This window comes from Rattus norvegicus, chromosome 4 (genome assembly GCF_036323735.1).
Source record: "Rattus norvegicus strain BN/NHsdMcwi chromosome 4, GRCr8, whole genome shotgun sequence".
In the NCBI taxonomy this organism is placed as follows: Eukaryota; Metazoa; Chordata; class Mammalia; order Rodentia; family Muridae; genus Rattus; species Rattus norvegicus.
Window position 1 is genome coordinate 128,752,907 of NC_086022.1, and position 19,813 is coordinate 128,772,719.

At 45.0% G+C, this 19,813-nt stretch overlaps 1 protein-coding gene and 1 long non-coding RNA gene across 2 annotated transcripts in view; both read right to left on the reverse strand.

Annotated features, from left to right (window-relative positions):
* Lrig1 (leucine-rich repeats and immunoglobulin-like domains 1) overlaps nucleotides 1–19,813 on the reverse strand; it is a 100,497-nt gene that overhangs the window by 65,184 nt on the left and 15,500 nt on the right. The gene's annotated exons all lie outside the window — the stretch shown is intronic.
* LOC134486819 (uncharacterized) overlaps nucleotides 1,979–19,813 on the reverse strand; it is a 30,823-nt gene continuing 12,988 nt past the window's right edge. Inside the window, exon 2 of the long non-coding RNA XR_010066223.1 lies at nucleotides 1,979–19,574. This is a non-coding gene — a long non-coding RNA (uncharacterized LOC134486819). The remainder of the gene's footprint in view (nucleotides 19,575–19,813) is intronic.

Sequence of the window (19,813 nt, forward strand, 5' to 3'; positions counted from 1 at the left end):
ATTGACATTACTGCCAATTAACAATGCTACTAATCATAAATGGTAAATATCTTTCAAACTTACTCTGGAGACGTTTCAATCAATACTACCCTAGAGCTGATAGCCATTTTACTGTGAACTCAAAGACATTCATCTAAATAAAAGTCAAACTGCACTTGAAACTAATGGCCCATCTGTGTTCATGGCACAGTCTGAATTAAAAGCAATTTGTCCAGAGATTAAGTTACCATAAAGATTGAAGGTGGTAATTTTTAAACCACATACTGAAGTTCAAGTATGAACTTGACAGTGCTTGGGGGGTATTTATTAATGAGAATGAAGACATTAACCGCTTAGACCCAGGAAAGAAAATCCAGTTTGAGAGAATTCTCTGCATCTTAAAAGACTGCCTAGACTATTGTTTTCTGCTTTGATCAGAGCATCAGAAAGGGTATAGGGATACTGTATTGGAGAGTGGGGGGCTCCCCATAAAGACAAGCAGCACAAAGCTTACATCATCACAGGTAACTGGCATGGGCAAGCTAAGAGAACTTCATGAAGGTTTTCAGAAGCCACAGAGCAGGTACAAGGACAGGCAGATTGGGCTGCTGATGGACTACTATGCAAGTCCACCCACCTTCACAGCATTTACTCCTTCACTCCAGAGACAGGAGCCAGTGCTGGCTTTCCAGAGAAGCCCACAATCTAAATTCTTATGAGAAAATGTCTCAGTTCCTTTAAAAAAAAAAAAAAAAAAAGAGTAACCAAGGACAGGTCAAACAAAACCTCTCTGCCAGCTGCCACACTTGGCCTGAGAAACACCCGAGGCTGTTGGGACCTGGACTCCAGAAGGTACCGGCTCAGAAGGCATCAGTCGTGGCAGGGGCTAGAGCTCAGCAGGCTTCCTATAGTTCACTGATAGCTTCATTTTGAACATTCTGAGATAAAATTATGTCTCTCCTTTTCCACACCTCACATAGCCATTAAAAGCCATACAGCCAATGCTTTGTCTTTTTTTTGTTTTTTGGAAAGATAATATAACTAACTTTCAGAAATGCTAATTAATGTTTGCTTCTTAGAGTAGACTGAGAAAAGAACCTTTACTGACACTGGCTCCAGAGCTGAGAAGCACCAGGACTTTGATACCAAGACACCAGCGATCAGTTACAAAGACAGGACACTGCGTGTGTCATTGGGTCAGTCACTGAACCAGAAAAGCCACAGACCAACACACTGCCAAGGGACTGCCTAGAAGGGCCATGCTCCCACAGCACCTGTGGGGCAGCACTGAGGAAAGGTGCTACTGGAACAGCCCCTGTAACTAGGTAGTTACTCTGGCTTTAAGTTTGAGAAGTGGTCCTGAAGGAACTGAGACCTCAAATGTATGACTAGGAATCAGGGAAACCATATTAAATCCTCCATAGAAATCTAACAAGGAATAAAATAGTCATAAACATTGGCCAAAACACAAATTCCCAGTACCGCTTGTTCACTGTCATAAAATATATATAACCATTTATAAGCTGCTGCTCGGCGACCACATACACATTCAGACACACTCACCATTACCACCAATATCAACTTTTTCACCATAAAATTTCCAATTCCAAATTCCTTGGATGTGCCAACCATCATTCTGTCTCCATAAACACTACTCTAGGAACCATGTGTAAGTGGAATCACACACATGTGTCCTTTTGTGTTTGGCTTATTTTACTTAACACAACGCTTTCAAGGTCCACAGATGAGTCTCATTACATATGTCAAAGTCTCATTGCTTTTGATGGTTGAATAATACTCCTTGGTATGAAGAGCCTACATTTTGCCTATCTACTATCTGAGGATCAGTTAGCTTGTTTCTAGTTTTGGCTGCTATAAATAAAGCAATAATGGGCACAATGTTTTTTTTTCCCAAATTTAAAAAACAAACAACAAACAAACAAACAAACAAAACCAGGCTTTTTAATCCTTTGTCCTCTATACTTACTAATAACACTCATTTTCCAACATTAAAAGAAATATACTTAGCCCACAAAGCCAGCACAAATGAGTATAAATTTGTTTCCCATCCCAAAAACAGTGAAAGGGTTAACTACCGAAATCTGTCCCTCCAGGTGGCAGCTGACAGGCACACACATCTAAAGCATCCCACTTGTTTCAAGGAGCACGGGCTGCCCCTCTGGCCTGACATCTGAGTGAGTCTTCAGTGGAGGGCTCCCATTCTCCTGTCAAAACAATCCATCTGTCAGCACGACACACTGTCAAAGTACTTCTGCACCTTTCGGTAGCAAAGAGCTCACAAGGAAAGAAACCTCAGGGAATTTAGTCCCTGCCAACTGCAGCTTTCACTGAGTACCATCGGCCATTGTCACAACACAAAATCGCCCCTGTTCTTGCACAAAGAGCACGCAGATCTTCAAACAACTGAACCCAGCCACAGACGCTTTTTTCAGCTAATCTGCTGAAAGATGGCCGTGCAGCCCACCACTTGTGGAACACACAAGAGGCAGGGTTGCAGAGAACAGCTCAAGTTTTATTCAGGCGTGTCTGAAAAGCACACTGTTTAAGAGGTCCCTGTGCTCACTAAGCATGCTTCTCAGTAAGCTCCCCGCCCCCGAGGCAGAGACTCTCAATCGCTGAGAGATCACTACTATGAAAAACACCATGGCTAATCATGTGGCCGATCACTGAAACCACTTAATGTATGAGTCTGAGCTCAGCTCCTCACCACATAACCATATTGCAGGCGCTCAACAGACATGTGCACTACATGGAGGCGGGCACTTGAGTGATCACTGAAGTTCCTGCTAAACTGTGTTGGAACCAATGCTTCTAAGTCATGATACGACCACTATTCTAACTGAAATAGCAACAACAGAAGAAAGACAGGTGTTAGAAGTTAATCTTAGGGGCTCGAGGTGGAGTGCTTGCCTGGCATATGTGAGAGGCTGCCTGACCCCCAACACCACGCAGAATAACGATGATAACTCAGGGCTGTGGGAAAGAGCTTGCCTACTACCCACGGTCCTCAATTTGATCTCCAGCACTCCAAATCTGTTTCCTAATAACACAAGAGCTTTGTTTAAAATGTACAGTGATATTAATAAACTAATCCAAGTCATCTCTTTTTTTTTTTTTTAAGACAGAGTCTTAGTAATGTAACTCAAGCTGGCCTCAAACGAACTAAACAGCTGAGGGTGACCTTGAACTCCTGATCTTCCTGCACCTCTCAAGTATTAGGATTTGGGTATGTACCACCAGACTGGCCCCGAATTCTTCTCAGCAAAGTTCTTAACTATCCCAGCAGGAAATGGACCCTGGAAATCCCAAGTCCCTCGGAAGGCGACTCTAATAAAAACTGCTCCAGTGTAATGCTATAGGCTTAATCAGTATTTACCTAATCTGACCAGCACCTTCCTGGATTATAGCCTGAACCACATGCTACAAACTTGGCATGCATGCCTCCAAGTTGACGAACAACAATTCATTGACTTCTTGGAAGCTGAGGGACAAAAAGTGCCACTTACTTTTTGAGCAAGCTATGGTGAGGAAGTAGCCTCGCTTCATTAGACAACACAATTGGCATTTCATCCGCAAACAAGCCTCTACAGGAGAACTCTCGCAGTGAAGCCCAGCAAAAGCATGGCCCTGGTTCTCAACCTTAACAGACGATAATTCAACGCGGAAGGCAGGCGTTGGTCCCTGTTCATGAAAGCGTTCCCTTCCAAATGAGGCTTCCCTGTGCAGTTTGGTTTCCAAGTGAGTACACTTCCCATTACTCAGCCCTGGCCAGGCTCCTGGACTACACAGACTTTTGCTTAGTTTAAGCTTTCATATATTTACTAAAGTGAAACACAGCAAAGGAGGAGGGGTTAGAGGCCACCCAATGGCCAACTTCTAAGTACCTGGAGGTGCCCAGAGCTAGTGCAGAAGACTCCTTTTTCACGATACTGTATGCCACGCACTGCCACTCACCTCTTCTTCAACCTCACAACCTGTGGTGTTTGTCACCCATTACCGAGGAGACTGCCTTAGAGTCAGGAAAGCAGGGCTGTTCCTTTTGAGAATTCTAAAGTGTAAGAACTGTTCAAGCCCCATGAGCCCTACCCATCTAGGACTATTTCTTCTGCATTTGTACCTTCTGGGGAATAACATGTCACACAGCAACCTCCAATGAAATCACTGCTATGGCCCCTACATTTGCAAGGTTTGTGAACATAGAGAACACTTTAAATCATAGACATGTCTTATCTCTTTTTCTAATGTAGACACTTTCCGAAACCAACAATGACCAGCCTGTTAATACACATCATATTAAGAATGATACATTTGCTACTTAGGCTAAAATCATCCACCTAGAGCCCAGGGCTCTCACTCAGAAGAACGTGCTTGCTCTTAAGAAAGCCACAGTCAGGGTTGGGGATTTAGCTCAGTGGTAGAGCCCTTGCCTAGGAAGCACAAGGCCCTGGGTTCAGTCCCCAGCTCCGAAAAAAAGAACCAAAAAAAAAAAAAAAAAAAAAAAAAGCCACAGTCATGGAACCCAGGGTTTAGCAATGGAATACCTTTTATGAATAAGGAAATTGGGAGGCTCCCAACAAGATACATACCACTCATTCTGTGTTTCTGCTTAATTCAATTTCAGAAAGTTGGTAATAGTTTGCAATTATTTCAAATTCTAAAAATGCTACACAGACCATTCTCCCTGAAAATAAGGGAGGCCTAAAAGGTTACGCAAGAGAATCTAACACACAGTCAAAACAGTGTAGCCATGTAAGAATGAAAGCACACCCACTCCTCTTTAAGTCAAGTCAGTTAATTAGGGTGAGCCTCTAATTTTTAATAACTTAAAAACAATACAGTCTCATGTAGACCAAACTGACCTGAAAGTGCTACCCAAGGATGACCTAGAACCTCTATCTTCCTGCCTCTCCCTCCCAAGTCCTGGCATTACAGGCATGTATCATGTCTGTTTTATGCAGAACTAGAAAATCAAGCGTCATGCATACTAGGCAAAAACTCTACTGAGCAGCAACTACAGCTTGGGGCCTCTGAATTCCAGTGCCAACTAATGCTGCTGTCTCTATAACTTCAGAAGGTCTCGAATGTACTCTATCCTAATATCATTTCCACGGTTAATCTGATATAGACGTACATTTTCCTCTAGTAACCAATAATAATCAAATGCAACAAATGTTTGAGTATATGTCTACCATGAAGACTAATTATACATGTACATATGCATAAATATGTATAGATGTATACACACACATGCACGCACACACACACACACACACACACATACACACACACACACACACACAGGGCCAGAGAGATGTCTCAGCAATTAAGACCACTGACTGCTCTTTGGGAGAACCTGGATTCATTTCCTAGCACCCACATGCAGGTCACTACCATTTGTAACTCAAGCTCTACGACATCTGGCACCTTCTTCTGGCTCTGGGGGCACTGGACACATGTGGTGTCCATACATAGCAAAGCACCCATATATAAAATATGTTAAATGAATAAATAAATTCTGATCTAATTAGGATAAGATGTTATTTGTTGTCTGAAGATTACAACTTACTGATCAGGTAGGACCCCTGACCAGTGGGACTCTCAGATAAATTCTCACAGAGGCACACTAAAAGTTGCACACTGGTAGACCTGAGCTGAAGCTGAACTACAGAGAAATGTGTTTGTTTCTGACTGAAGAGCATTTGGAAAAATGATTCCAAGCACCCACCTGGCAGTTCACAACCATTTGTGACAGCATTTCCAGAGGAATAGGACACCCTCTTCTGGCTTCGGCTCACACTACATGTGTACATGCTTGTAAGCACAATACCCAAACACATTATATAAATAAATGTATGTATGTACATATGTATGTATGTTAAACAAAACAAACTATTTCCCCAATGAGTATGTTGCAGCTTCTCTTGAGAACAATCACTGTGTGGGCTTTTCTGTTCCATCAACCTCACCATTCCTGACCCTCTCTGTCTTCCAGAGCCCTCTAAACTCATTAGCAATATCTGCTTGGCCCTAGTTGAGTCTAGCACCCTGGGATGGGCCCATAAAGTCCAGAAGCATCCAGGACAAGGAAGATGTGCTGTGATCAGGATGATTTTAAAAGCAAAGCTGAGGCAGAAGAGAACTCTTCTGGGGGAGGAGTCCTGAGGACACTAGAGGAGCAAAGAGCCACAAAAAGAGTAAAGCAAACTGCTAGAGACGCCAAGCGACCAGAACCTCACAGAAACGAAAGGGCAAAGTGGCAAAGAGGAACCCAGAGCTTCCTGGTTCACTCCAACAAGCAGGTAAGCCAAAGATTACTCCAATCCTAACCTAATCTCATCCAAGACTCTCCTAAAATGTCAATCACTGGACCACTGAAGTTCTTTCCGCAGGAACAGAATTAGCTACTTGTTCCTCCACATAAACATTTTAACCTAAAGCAACAGAACCCCTGAAATATTTCCTGGCATCACAGCAGACAAACAGCACTTGCTTTCTGCATTACACCTTACAAAAGGGATTCCAGGATCTGTTTTCCTTACAGAATCTTTGCTTGGTGATGTGATTGGGCATGGTTTGTTTTTTGGTTTTTGGTTGTTTTTTTTCTTTTAATTGTTATTTAAGCATGCTTGGTGGAAGCTGACACTTAGGGGAAGCCACAATTTCCCCCAAAATAGTCACTTGTTAACATGGTCTGTGCACCATTAACACCTGTAAGTGAATTAATCCCATGATGAAGGTGCACTCCAGCCCATGCCTGGTGGGCACTTTATCAGTAAAAGGCATTCATTTGAGCATGGGATGGCTGTCTGTCACAAGGCTGACCCCCAACACACACACAAATCTGCCACCAGCAGAGAGTGATCATGACCATGAAAACAGGGAAGAGGTACTGAAGGCCACCATTTGATTTTACCGTTAGAGAAGGGTTTCAAACAGACTTAGAAATGCAAATGTGAGGGAAGTAGGGTCACAAGTCTAGCCCCTTAGAATTGCCTTTTCCCTGGTCTATTAAGTCTACCAAGAAATCATAAATTCACTCTCCCAGAATCTAAATTCTACAGGGTTTTGAAAATCCATTACTTGCACAGCAGTCACCCTTGGGCCATAATCTACCTTTTGAAGTATAAAGCATGGTCACACTCAGAGTCGGGCACTTCATGACCCCAAGATGGCCACCAGGCCTGAGAACAGACAGTGCTCACTTCTGGCCACTTAGAAGTGAATACTGCTCCCAGGAGAGGGAGGAGGAGGCGGAGCTTCCAAACGCTCTACTGAACCCGGAACAGACTTTTGCCTCTAGAGCAACAAAAATCAGTTGGGCAAAAGGGACAGGACATGAGGGACTAAGAAAAAAGACATATTAATCTAGTGAATAAATTTGGAATCCTGGGTTCTCCAAGTACTTTGCAAAGTCTACCAAATATAAGCTCTCCGGAGACAGTGTGTTTCCTGAGCTCACAAGACTGATTCAAAAGCCACGGCTTTACGGTATGCATAGGAAGATGGAAACTGCTACCCTGACAGACACTTCTGACGGCAGAGCCACCACCCACAATGCTGTGAGGCTCTATTTCATGCCCAGAGTCACATCTATGTGTTTTCAGTAAGAGCCATAAGAGGACCACTCTCAATGAGCAAAATAACCGTCTCAGCACAGCTCTGTAAGGAGCATCCCTGGTGAAGGGGGCCGAGCTCCACACCCGTCTTTCTGACAGAAGATGCAAATATGTATGAAGAGTGAAGGCCCATGGTTCATCACTTCCTCTGAGTAAAACAGGCATACATCAAAACAAACAAACAAAATTCTTCTATCTGGACCACCCACCAGTTTCCAGTTTTCTAGAACCAGGAAATAATTTCTTACAGTTTTTGTTTTTTAACCATCAGTTCTAATTCTTTTTCCTCTACCATAAACCAATTGGGTAAAATACTAGTACAAAACTCCTTATCACAGAAATTAAAATATATAAAAAATAAATAAATAAATAAATACATACATACATACATACAACTTGATACTCACTTCTTAACATGTAATAATCAGGAGCTTTCAATATTTATTTGTTCATTCATTCCTTCACCGTTTTATTGCCTTTGGGGCAGAGTTTCTCTGTTTAGCCCTGCCTGTGTTGGAACTCACTCTGTAGAACAGACTGGCCACAAACTCAGACATCCATCTGTCTCTGCCTCCCTAGTGCTGGAATTACACCCAACTATTAAATTTCATTTGATTTGTAGTTTTTTTTCAAACTATATTTTATGTATGTGCCCAAAGAAGTCGAAAGAGGCTGCTAGATGTTCTGGAACATTGCAGACAGTTGTGAGCTGTGGGTACTGGGAGTAACCATGGGGGAAGGCCCACGGGGGTAACCATGTGTGTGCTGGAAACTGAACCCAGGAGCCATCACTACACTTCTCAATGTTTAAAGTAAGCAGTTAGAAGGATAATTTTAGGCAAATGTGCCCTGGGTTACAAAGGAACAATATATAATATGCTGCCTATCTTCCTCTACTGAAAGGAAGAATGAAACGAAAGTGGTGTGTTTTAAACAAATACATCTGTACAAACTGCAGTTTACCTTAATGTTATCAGTCCCTCGTCCCTCTCTCTACCCCATAAGACGCTTTAATAGGCACAGGACACAAGTGAGTGTAACAACTTTCCCATCCTGCAACTTCTTATAAGGAAAGCCCTTGCAAGTGGGCTGTGAGCGTCCCTTGTTTACATGTGTCCTTGCATTTTTAGCTAAAGTCACACCTGCTGCCTGCGGCCATCTCTATGTGATGTCACTGTGGGTCTACAGGAAGCCCGAGCATCAGAATCTGTAACACAATATAGAAGCCCATGTTCACTAGAATTTATCAGGATGCTCCAAGTTATATATAAGTATAAGGTATCTGCAAGCATTATTTCCTAGACCAAGGGCCTCCCCTTCGTGCCTACCCCAAACTTAAAATCGAGGATTACTCAAGTGCAGTGAGCAAGCAGAACTCACGAGTAAATCAACCAAATGAGAAAAATTAATAGACTCACAATTTCACAAGCAAGCACCATCTTCTGCGTGACAGGGAGGCATGGGGCTATCTAGCTAAATACTTTACTGAAGACACAGTTCTACCAGACCAGTCACATGGCCAGCAGTGAACAACTTTATTAACTAGCTTATAGACATGGTATTTTATTCTGTCTGTTTCTCCATGGAGCTTTGTAAGTTTGTGTGTGTTACGGAATGCCCAGCTGAAGACGGAAGCCAGTTCTCTTTCTGCAACAGTAAAACATCACAAGACTCTGTGATCATGAAAGACGGTCCACGGCATTATCTTCTCAGCTTGAGAAGCAGGGGCAGTGGAAATCACTCTGCTTCCGGTGCTGACATCCCTGACAGATACAAAGTCAGCATCTGACCGAACAACAGTATTTCAGCACGCACCCTTCACAGATTACTTTCTGCTGTCCCAACATGGGCCTCCCCTTTCCTGACATTACGAGTGCAGAGAATCAGATGACACATGTCAGAGAGACCTCTCTCCTCTAATGCACTAAAACTCTACCACACATAAAACAAATATGTATTTTTCACTTGTTCATCAGTGAGGCTACGGTAGCATATCACTGCTTCTCCACTCAAAACGTACTGTCCTAGGTATTTGCTCCCAAGAGACAGGTCTTAGAGAGTTGACATGAGCGGCCAACTCTATCTGCTACACTGTACTCTACCAGATGCTATGCTACTGTACCTGTGAGATAGGACCAGCAAAGGTGATTACAAGTTCTAACAACGTCCCATATAAATGACCCCTTTTCCAATTCTGCTTAAAGGCAAAATCCTAAAGAATACAGCACATGTACCTAGACTCTCGGTATCCTGTGTACATAACCAATAGCAGACCCACAGATCTAGACACGCTATATCCTGTGTATGCGAGGAGACATGGCATAGTCAATCCTCAGAGCATGTTCCCATCTGAGCAGGGAATCAAAGCCCGAGGTCTCTTCTGATGCAGACACTCATGGGGTTGGACCACTGACACTCTGCCCTACGTACAGGTAGAACTTCCATCTACAACTTTCTGTGTGTTACCAGCCCCAGTTTTGGCAATCCCACCTTTTCAAAGATGGTCTCAAACCAGAGCTGCTGATGAACCTGGTCCCCACCCTGCCCTACTTCAAGCGACCCTAACGTGACTGCCCTGGCCCACAAGCACTGGGTAGAGAGGATAGGGAGGTGGCTTGCTGGATAGTTCACACGGACAAGACCAGCGCTATCTTCAGGAGTGTCTGGCTAGCTCTGTGCCATAAGTAGGGCTTAGGATTCAGGCAGAGTTTACCCAGAAGGCATTGGGCTGAGCTCCATGTCTGTACACCAGACAGGTCTATACATGCTTTCCCTTTCTTACCATGATCCCACTGCACTCACTCTTCAAATTCAACCAATGTCATTAAAGGTATTCCCAACCCAGGTTGGCCCAAGGACTGCCAAACTGTCAAACTGTGTGGGTGACTACGGTCATTTGCAGCCAACTCAACCATGATCAAGCCCAAGTGAGCTGAGATCAGGCCAGGCTTAAGACTGCACAAGCACAAAAGGGAAAACCACCGACTCGCAAGCCCTGAGAACCAGTGAAGAAAAGCACCTGCACAAACTCGTCAGGGTGGTTTATAAGGTCATGAGCACCTGAGAAAAGATCTTTTATTCCTAAGAACACGAGACAAATGGTAGACCTGTCACACTGCTGGTGTCAATATTTATCTAAGGCCTGGGTATTCATGATGGTATAAAACCAGGCACCTTTTCAATTCAGCCATTCACATAATTTGCCACTACAGAGCCCCAAAACAGAGATTCATTTACAGCCTGAGTTTCTTTTCTTCATCGCCATACAGGAGGCTGGCGGTAGGACCCACCGTTTATGTCAGGACTAATCCCAGCAGCTTGAGAATAATGCCCTCAATGTATTTCAGAACTGCCAATATCAAATGTCACTGCACCTGAAGACAATGAAGAGGCAAGGAAGAAAGGCAGAGAGCACCTGCTTTCTCCCTCCCACGGCATGCATGCCTTCTGTCCTGGAAATGAGCAAAGCTTTGGGCTTGCAGTAAAGTAACTGAACCCCGAGAGCCATGCCTAGCACCCTCTGCACACTACTCCCACTCACACTGCACAATCACTTTGGTCACCACCACTCACAAGCTACCCTCACCTGGGCTATGAGATGGCGCCTTCTGGTCAGCTGTGGTTTTCCAGACTCCTTTCTCCCTTACCCTTTCCCCATGACCTCACTCCACTCTGACTCCAAATGAAAACCATATCAGGATTTTTCTCCCGGGTAAATGATAAAAGAAATAACTACCCTAATAATATCAGCTTCAGGGGCTGTAGGGACCTCTGACTACTGCTGCACATGCCAGCTCACAATGGCTATCTCCAAATGTCTTATGACACAGAGTCCCCGATGGATGCTCCACTGTAGCTCCCTCAGTCAGTCAGCTCTTTGCCATCCTCTCAAAGAGACACACTGCACTGGAATCAAAGTACTCAGGAAGGATGGTTCCCCTGGGACAGATTAGACAGAGCACCTGCCTCAATCACTCTTGTAGAACTGCTGGACAAGTGACACTGGGGCAGACTTCTCAAGCCAACCCTTTTATCCAAACTCTTTTGATGTAGCGATATAATGTGTTTCCAAAGTGAAGGAGCCCCCCACCCAGCACCTCCCTGTGAATCTAGATAGTCAATGTAGCCTGATAAGACCGTCACGTTTGCACATCTCGTTGCCTCACAGAACCCATTCCGTTCTTCCCGTTGTCGCAGAGTGTGATGGCCAGTGGAGAGCTACCACACAGACATTCCTACTCTGCTTTAAATACACTGCAGGATGCACTGGCTGGATGAGCACACAGATTCTCAACCCCAAATGGTAACAGCTGAGGGTGTGGTTAGTTTCATTTTTTTCTTACATAAAAATACACCTGACACTTAAGTGGATCGTATTTCCTCATGCACACTGAAGTTAATCATTCACAACCAACTAGCTTTCATCAAGGATCAGAAAATTTGAAGGTTGCTTGTGCAAACACTCCTGTGCTTAACAGCTGCCTGCTTAACTGATGGCTCTGTTGCCATTAGGAGCAGGTAGCACTTCAAAGTGCTGTTTGTGAGGCCAGACATAGCACTACCCGGGTCCCTGGGCCTCTGGGCTCCACAGTGCAAGGCCCTTGCTGCCTCTCAGAACAGGTGGACAGTTAACAGCCCTATAGGAACGCACCAGGGGACAGTGCTGTGCTGCTGAGGCTCTCCTGTTTCTAATCTGGATCCTCCAAGCCAACAATCCCCAAAGACACCAGGCACAAAGGAGCAGAGGGTAGAGCTGGAATAACCACCATTCAAGGGACAAGCGGCTCTGGCTCAAAGGACCTTTCTTATCCCAAGAAGACAAGCCGTGCCTCTGCACCTCATCACCCCGCCCCTCTCCCCCTCCCACCGTAACCACTCTCTCTTTCCTTAGTCTCACTTAAAATCACTTTCCCGCATTTTTCAAAGAAATGTTACAGCCAGGGCATGGATCCTAACGTTGTGTGCAGACGATGTCTTCGTCAGCTACCCTGTGAGTGTCTTCAGCATGCTGAAGAATACGAGACTGCCAAACAGCCGCTGGCTGTCATTTCCACCAAAGGAAATTAAACTGAGGATAGGAGTTGGCTGCACTGTGTGGGTTTATGAATCCATCGTGGTTGCAAGGCAACATAAAGGTCCACCTGAGCCTTGTTACAGAGATTAACCGTTAACCACCACACACTTCAACATGTTCCCAACCTTTCTAATGCTGAGACCCTTCAACACAGTTCCTAGTGCTGTGGTGACCCCGAACCATAAAATTATTTCCATTGCCACTTCATACTAGTAATTTTGCTAGTTATAAATTGTAACTGTGTTTTTCTAATGGTCTTAGGTGACCCCTGTGAAAGGGTCATTCAAGCCCCAAATGAGTCTTGACCTACAGGTTGAGAACCACTGCACTTCAAGGAAGACTGTCACCTCCACTCCCCATACACCTTTTATACCTCACTTTTGAGAGGACTTTCTGCAAGTTGTTGCAGGGAGCCTGGAATAAGTCTAGTTCCTGATCTGTGGTATAATAAACCGATATTCTGTTTTAAGTAACAGAAAAATAAAACAAAAAAAGTCCAGGGTCATGAAAAGCTGGTTTGAGAATAAGTGAAACAACTGATCATGTATTAGCTGAGTTCAGGCAAGCACACTTTAAAGCAAGGCTCACACTTAAAAATCCAAAGCAATTTCCTAAAGCTTTAAAAATACAGGTTCTAGTCCACAATGCCATTTCTTGAAAAGATCCCAAACCAACCTCCTAAGCCACTTTTTCCTCTGCTTTTCTGCTTAAAAAGCAAAACAAAACAACACAACAAAACCCCCACTGTATGCCGAGGTTTCCTTTCCAATTAGAAGCCACCAGAGCCATGGTTTTCAATTAGCTGTGTCTGTCTATCTCCCTGAACTGCTCAAGTTCAATCTGTCCTCCCTCCCCCAGCTTCCTGTTTCCACCAAGGCCTTCACACCTCCCAATTGTAAACCTGTCCAGAGCAATTACCCGGCCTACCTTTGGATAGCCTCTGTTCTGCATTTCTGCCTAAATTTATAGCTACTCAGTTGGCAAAGTAGGCTTGCCCCAAAGCAGAAGAAATGGTCAGACCCAGAGATGGGGGAAATGCACAGCAAATTTCAGCAGACTGCAGAAAAGCAAGGCCCCCCCTCGTCTGTCCTGCCAGAGGCCAGCACTGATAACCCCTAGGGACTCAGACACCTAGAGTCCCCACAGTAACCACTGCCATGTGCTGCCACATTTACTGCTCCTCTTGGGGTTACAAACAAGGGGCAAGTCACTAAGTACAGACAGTCACTCTTCTTGAACTCTGTAGTGGTTCAACAGCCAGATACACAGTAGGAGCTGTACTTGGAATTTTGACTGTCATCTTTCCCAGGCTAGTAGTGATGTGTGGTCTGATCTTTACTCTCTGCAAGCAAGCCACAGCTCCCAGCAACCAACACAACCAAGCATTGTGTTGCTAAGCTACAAGTCACAAGTAGCAAATACATTTTCAATTTAGTGTTTCTCGCTGTCGATGGGTTGTGGGATATTACCTTTATGAGTTAATGAGCATTTGTAATTCTATCTGTATTTCTACCAGAAGGCTCCAAGAGCTCTAAGCCTAAGGACAAACCAGAGAGGATCATCCCTATCCAAGAAACAGCCCAAACCTTCCTGACCTGAAATCATACTACTTTTCTTTTTAAAAATGGTACGGATTCTTCATAAATAGTCTAGGAATCCCCCCCAAACCATGTACTTTCCATATGCCCCAGCAATTCCACCTGTGCTGGGGAGCATGCCCAAGGTACACATATACCCTCAAACAAAACTTACACATAAACCGTCACGCCAGATTTTATGGTACGGTACATGCATGTCATCCCAGCATCCAGGAAACAGAGGCAAAGCTACAAAACACGACTTGGCCTGGCCGGGGGAGTTCATAACTGTGTTATTCTTGCCAGGCAAAAGGTGGGGAAACCCCAAATGTCTGGCTAATAAATGAAGAGACAAAATGTGTTCTATCCACAAAACCTCAAAGGCAAAGTGGGGTGAAGGGGATGGGTGGATGATCAGTGGTTAGAGCACTTGCCGCTCTGACAGAGAACCAGCTTAGTTCCCAGCACCCACGTCAGGATGCTCACAGCTGTCTGCAACTCCAGCTCTGGGGGAGCTGGCACTCTTCTATCCTCCATGAGCACCCATACATGAGAGTGCATGCGTGTGCGCACACGAATAAATAAATATCCTTTTAAGTGAGCCAAGGGGGAATGATATGTACAATACCTTAGAACTCTGAAAGCATTAGGCTAAGCAAAGGCAGGTTCCAGTTACACCCAACATTCAAAACAGGCAAACCAACACAGAAAGCTCTAGGAGCTGGGGATGAGAGCACCGACTAGCATGGGGTTTTGTGTCGGAGAAATTAAAAAGAATTAGTGGTGACAGCTGCACGACTCTGGATGTACTAAAAGCTCAGAATCCACACTTCAAAAATGAATGTGGCGTTCAAACTCTATCTCCTAAAGCTGCTAGTTACAAAGGAAAAGGGTGCCAGGAATGGCAGCACATGCCTTTAATTCCAGCACACAGGAGGCAGAGGCAGGCACAGCTCTGTCCCCTTTCTGCTTCTGGAAGGACACAATCCAGGCTCAGGCAATCGTCACCACACACAACCTGAGCTGGAGCTAATCCTCCCTCCCATGGCCTCTAGACTTTGAAAGAGCTTTTTTCTTTCTTCCTTTGTTTCTTTCTTCTTGAGTAATTATTTAATAAGGATATGGAAAGCAGGGCTCCCAATAAGCAGCCATTCAAACATTTACAACAGGCCAGAAGGCAGGAGGAAATGTCAGTGCATTGGGGAGAAAATAAATTAGTCATATTAAGATTAGGATCTAACCTCTTTCTGTGGTTGGGGCTGGAGGTTTTAGAATAATAGCATGCTGTTTCTCAAAAACTCCCTCCTGAGGAAAGCCTAGGAGGTGCAGCTGTTCCTTCTGGAGTAGGGCTGGTGCTTACTGACGTTTACTCAAGACCCTGTGTGAGTAGCCAGTGCTTCTCTCTGCACGGGCACCTAACTGGTGCTTCACAGTCAAGGGCGAGTTCCAGACACCCCAGGCACCATGCACAGGGCACCCGCTGCTGCAGCACCACAGTCAGCAGAGATGCGTTAGCCAGGAAGCCCTGAGGATGCTAGCCAACATCAAAGAGACTCTAGTTGCTCCTCTTGTGCAATAAACTCCTTTCACCCAAGATCATTCACACTCCCAGAGTACAAAGTCCCTCTGATATTGGTAGCCTTCTCACCTTAACCTTTTTGGCAATTGCCCCTTGGCCTGGCTGTTCATTAATACATAATCAGAACATTAAAGCACTGTTTCACCTTTTAGGGAGGCTGAAGCCAATTTAATAAGATACTGTTCCTAGGTTGGGGAACCACCTTGAGCCTGGCACAGAATTTAAAGACACAAGACTGGGAGAGGGTGCAGGGTACACACTCACAAACACACAAGAATGAAACATTTCACAAGATGTTTTTGATATCACCACATGGCAAAGGGGCAACATAAAAGGCATCTCACCACAGAAATTGCCCTGGTGTTTCCTTACCCTTAATCATTTTAACACCCAGTGACTCCTCGCTCCAGAACCCTTTCCAGGAAGTGGTATCTTGGTGGCAGAAAGACAAATGACCGAAGGATGTCTTGCGCACTGCCTTAGAACTGTCTGCCGGCATGACTCCCGCCTGCAACTTTTACTTTTCAAATCAGACACAATGACAACTCACTTTAGAGACCATGTTTACTGTGCTGAAAGCCACACTCTAAACACAGGCTTGTCCATAGAAAGGCGGGCAGCTTACAGTCCAACCTTGTTTACGCTCCAAGTAGGTTTGACAGAAAAACCACATCAATTTGTTTTAAAATAATTTCCATTTGCTGGAAGCTGCTCCTGAAGGGTTCTCAGCCACGCTAATCTGCTCTGATTCCTACCAGCTGTAGGTACCAGGCACTCTGGCCACAGACTATCAGGGGACCGAGGTTCAGTGGGCTGAACTGGCTCCACGGGGATTATAGCAGCCTGGGACCCACAGAGCCACTGCAATACCCCTCTGTGGAATACAAGAGCAACATGAGTCTATGAAAAAAATAAGAGGAAAAACAGCATGTCCTGGTTCAGGGCCAAAATCAAGCCATGGCCACCAGGAGCACAGCTTCTAAAGAATCAGATCTGCCACGGCTCAGAAAAGCCAGCTCTAGAGAGTCTGAGAAGTGGCCACGTCTCAAGTCCACGGTTAAGGGCATCATGGTGGTTACTGGATCGAACAGAAGAAAAGAAGAAGGGAATGTAAAAAGGAAGAACCTGTGAGTAACCAGTGAAAAGTGTTCAGCCTCACCATCCAAAGAAATGAAGACCAGGAGGCTGCAAGGTAGCATCCTGGTGCACAGCACAGAGCAAAAGCAGCCTCTGGGTTTCTGAGGGTGAGGAAGGCAAGCAGGAGCTTGGAAGCTGGTTAGCAGCCACTTTCCTGGGGGAAGTTGTAGCAAAAGTCTTAAGAATTTTCCTATCAAGAGCATCCTAGACAGGGTGACTTGGTCTAAGAACTAAGAAGTATATAAATAATTATGCCCAGACAACATTTAGGGCTTTGAAAAGTTTAGAGGCTCAATATCAGGGAAGGTTTAATTGTGACTTAAATCATACTCTTTTACATAAAATTTAACCATAGAGGTAGTAGACATACTACTCAGTCTTTAAAACATGTTGAAATTGTTGGTTACCAAAGTGACCAGTCTTGAAACCATATACATACAAGTAATAGTATACGGACTAAGCAGGTTGTATTCATGTATTTAGAAATAAGTACACACGCATGCACGCGCGCACACACACACACACACACACACACACACACACACACACACTTAAAGAAACAAAGGCTATGAATTTGAGAGAGCAAGGAAGAGAACAGTGCACAGGATGGGAGGGAGGAAAAAGAAGACGACTATGTAATTATATTTTTATTTCAAAACAAAATAAGACCAAAAGAACATAATTTGAGTCAGGTTTGGCATGGGGTTTGGTGTTATAATCCCAACACTTTGGAGGCTAAGGCAGGAGGCTGTGGGGTTCAAAGCCACCCTGGACTACACAACATTATCCTATTGTCATCTCAAAACAAAAACCTGTAGTTTGAAGCAGGCATTCAATTGCAACATTGCTGCAAACTTATGCAACAGAACGGTGATCAAAATTTATCACTGAATAATAAAGTCAATTATCATTTCTTTTGCACTTTCCTTTGATTTTATATTACTAACATTTACTACCATATAAATTTAAAGTAATTAATAACATGTTCATAGACTAAGGCAACTTCACTCAACCAACCAAAGTCAGAAACCACACCTCCCCCCCCAGTTCAGGTTGTCAGGGACAAAGGCCTCCCTGCAGAACCCCAGCCCAGACTCCCTAATCAAAACCCGTGAGCAAGCCTGAGCCCCCACAGACCCATCTCCCGCTGCATCAGCATCTAACTCCCCAGGGATGACCCACCCTGAGCCAGGTCGCAATGACTCCTCTGCCTTGGAAGGTCCTATGCATTTAAGGATGGAGTAGGGGCTACCGTGTCATACTAGAGGGCCACACAGAAAGGGGTCAGATTTACAAGTCCATGAGGCCGGAGTCTGTTGTATAGGCCCTTACAAATCAAGTGTTGCTACTTTGGCTTTGTCCCCTGAGGGTACAGTAACCTGCCCTGAATGTTGTATGTCCTGGACCCAGTCAAGGAGAGCACTCCTACCCTCTGCCAAGAGCGAAGAGGAAGAAAAACGACCTTGGCCTAGTCATGCCTTCTGTCAGAGGAGGTCTCGGCAAAGTAACCGAGATCTCAAACAACCAAAACCAGCTGCCTGGCCAGGGCTCAGCATAAACTGAGCAGAATAACCACAAGGGGAAGGGTGTCTAGACAGCCTTAGTCTGAGTGAAAAGCAACCCTCCCCAAAACAGACTCTACCAGGCAGCTCCAGCAGAAGGGCAGACAAGAGGACCATGTCAACAGCTGGGAAATACACCATGGGTGCCCTGGCCAAACACAACTCAGAGGGGAGCTGTAGAGTCTGGCCCACCTGCCAAGGACAGCCTTGGGGAAGACTCCAGCAAGGAAACACACCCAGGGACTCCATGGGGAAGATGGGGCCCAGGCAGTGCCTCCAGGGCCTGTCTGTCATCTTTCAAACTCCTGTTCTAGTGTGTTAAAACCTTCCTGTATTTTAAATTTCCAACATGAGCACTTGGTAGAAGATGAAGGGGGCTGCTAAACAAACAGGTCAGTAGGAAATGAACAGACACCGAGCCCTGGGAAGCCTGAGCTGCTCTGTCCATTTCTACTGGACTTAGACAAGTAGAGAGAAAGAAGACCGCAGGCCAGGATCTGGCTCAGTCGGTGGACTAGAAATGCCGCATGCATGAAGCCCTGGGCTCGAGCCCCATCTTGGAACCCAGCAGGTGCAGCTGTACACCTGTGGTGGCAGCACTTGGAGGAAGAAGAGGAGAAGGAGAAGTTCAAGGTCATCCTTTACTACTGGGCGTACTTGAGGCCAGGCTGAGCTACCCAAGACCTGCCAGAGAGAGAAGGGACTGTCAATCTTTGTCCGACTGCATCTGTGCTGCCTGCACACGTGTCAGACTTGATGCTAATTCTGTGAAGAAAGAAAAACGAAGCATTAGAAAGAGAGGCAGCCTCGGCTCTCGGGCAGCTTACAGACAATGAGGTACCACATATCAACCAAATGAATGCCTTGCAAAGTCTGTGTGAGTACTGCAGGGTCTTCCGGGTGGCAATCCGGCAGAGATTACAAATGATAGTTTCCAGGGAAGCAGACATGTAAGAAGGACGGACAGGAGTCTCGAAGACTGAAGAACCTTCTTCCAGATATCCACAGGACAAGCTGGCAGGACAGGAGCTAGAAAAAGCACATGACAGCACAGGCAGCTGGAACCAGCTAGGAAAGCACTGTGAAGCTCAAGAGTGAGGGGACAGCCTGCAGCAGAAGTCTATTCTAATTTGCGACTCTGCAAAGACCCCTTGTGGCTTAAGAGGGGAGGGGAGAAAGCATGGACAAGATGCGAGTCAACAGCTCTCCACCCTCACCTCACGCCTACACAACACAGAGAAAAGGTACTTTTTAAAGTTCAATGTAAA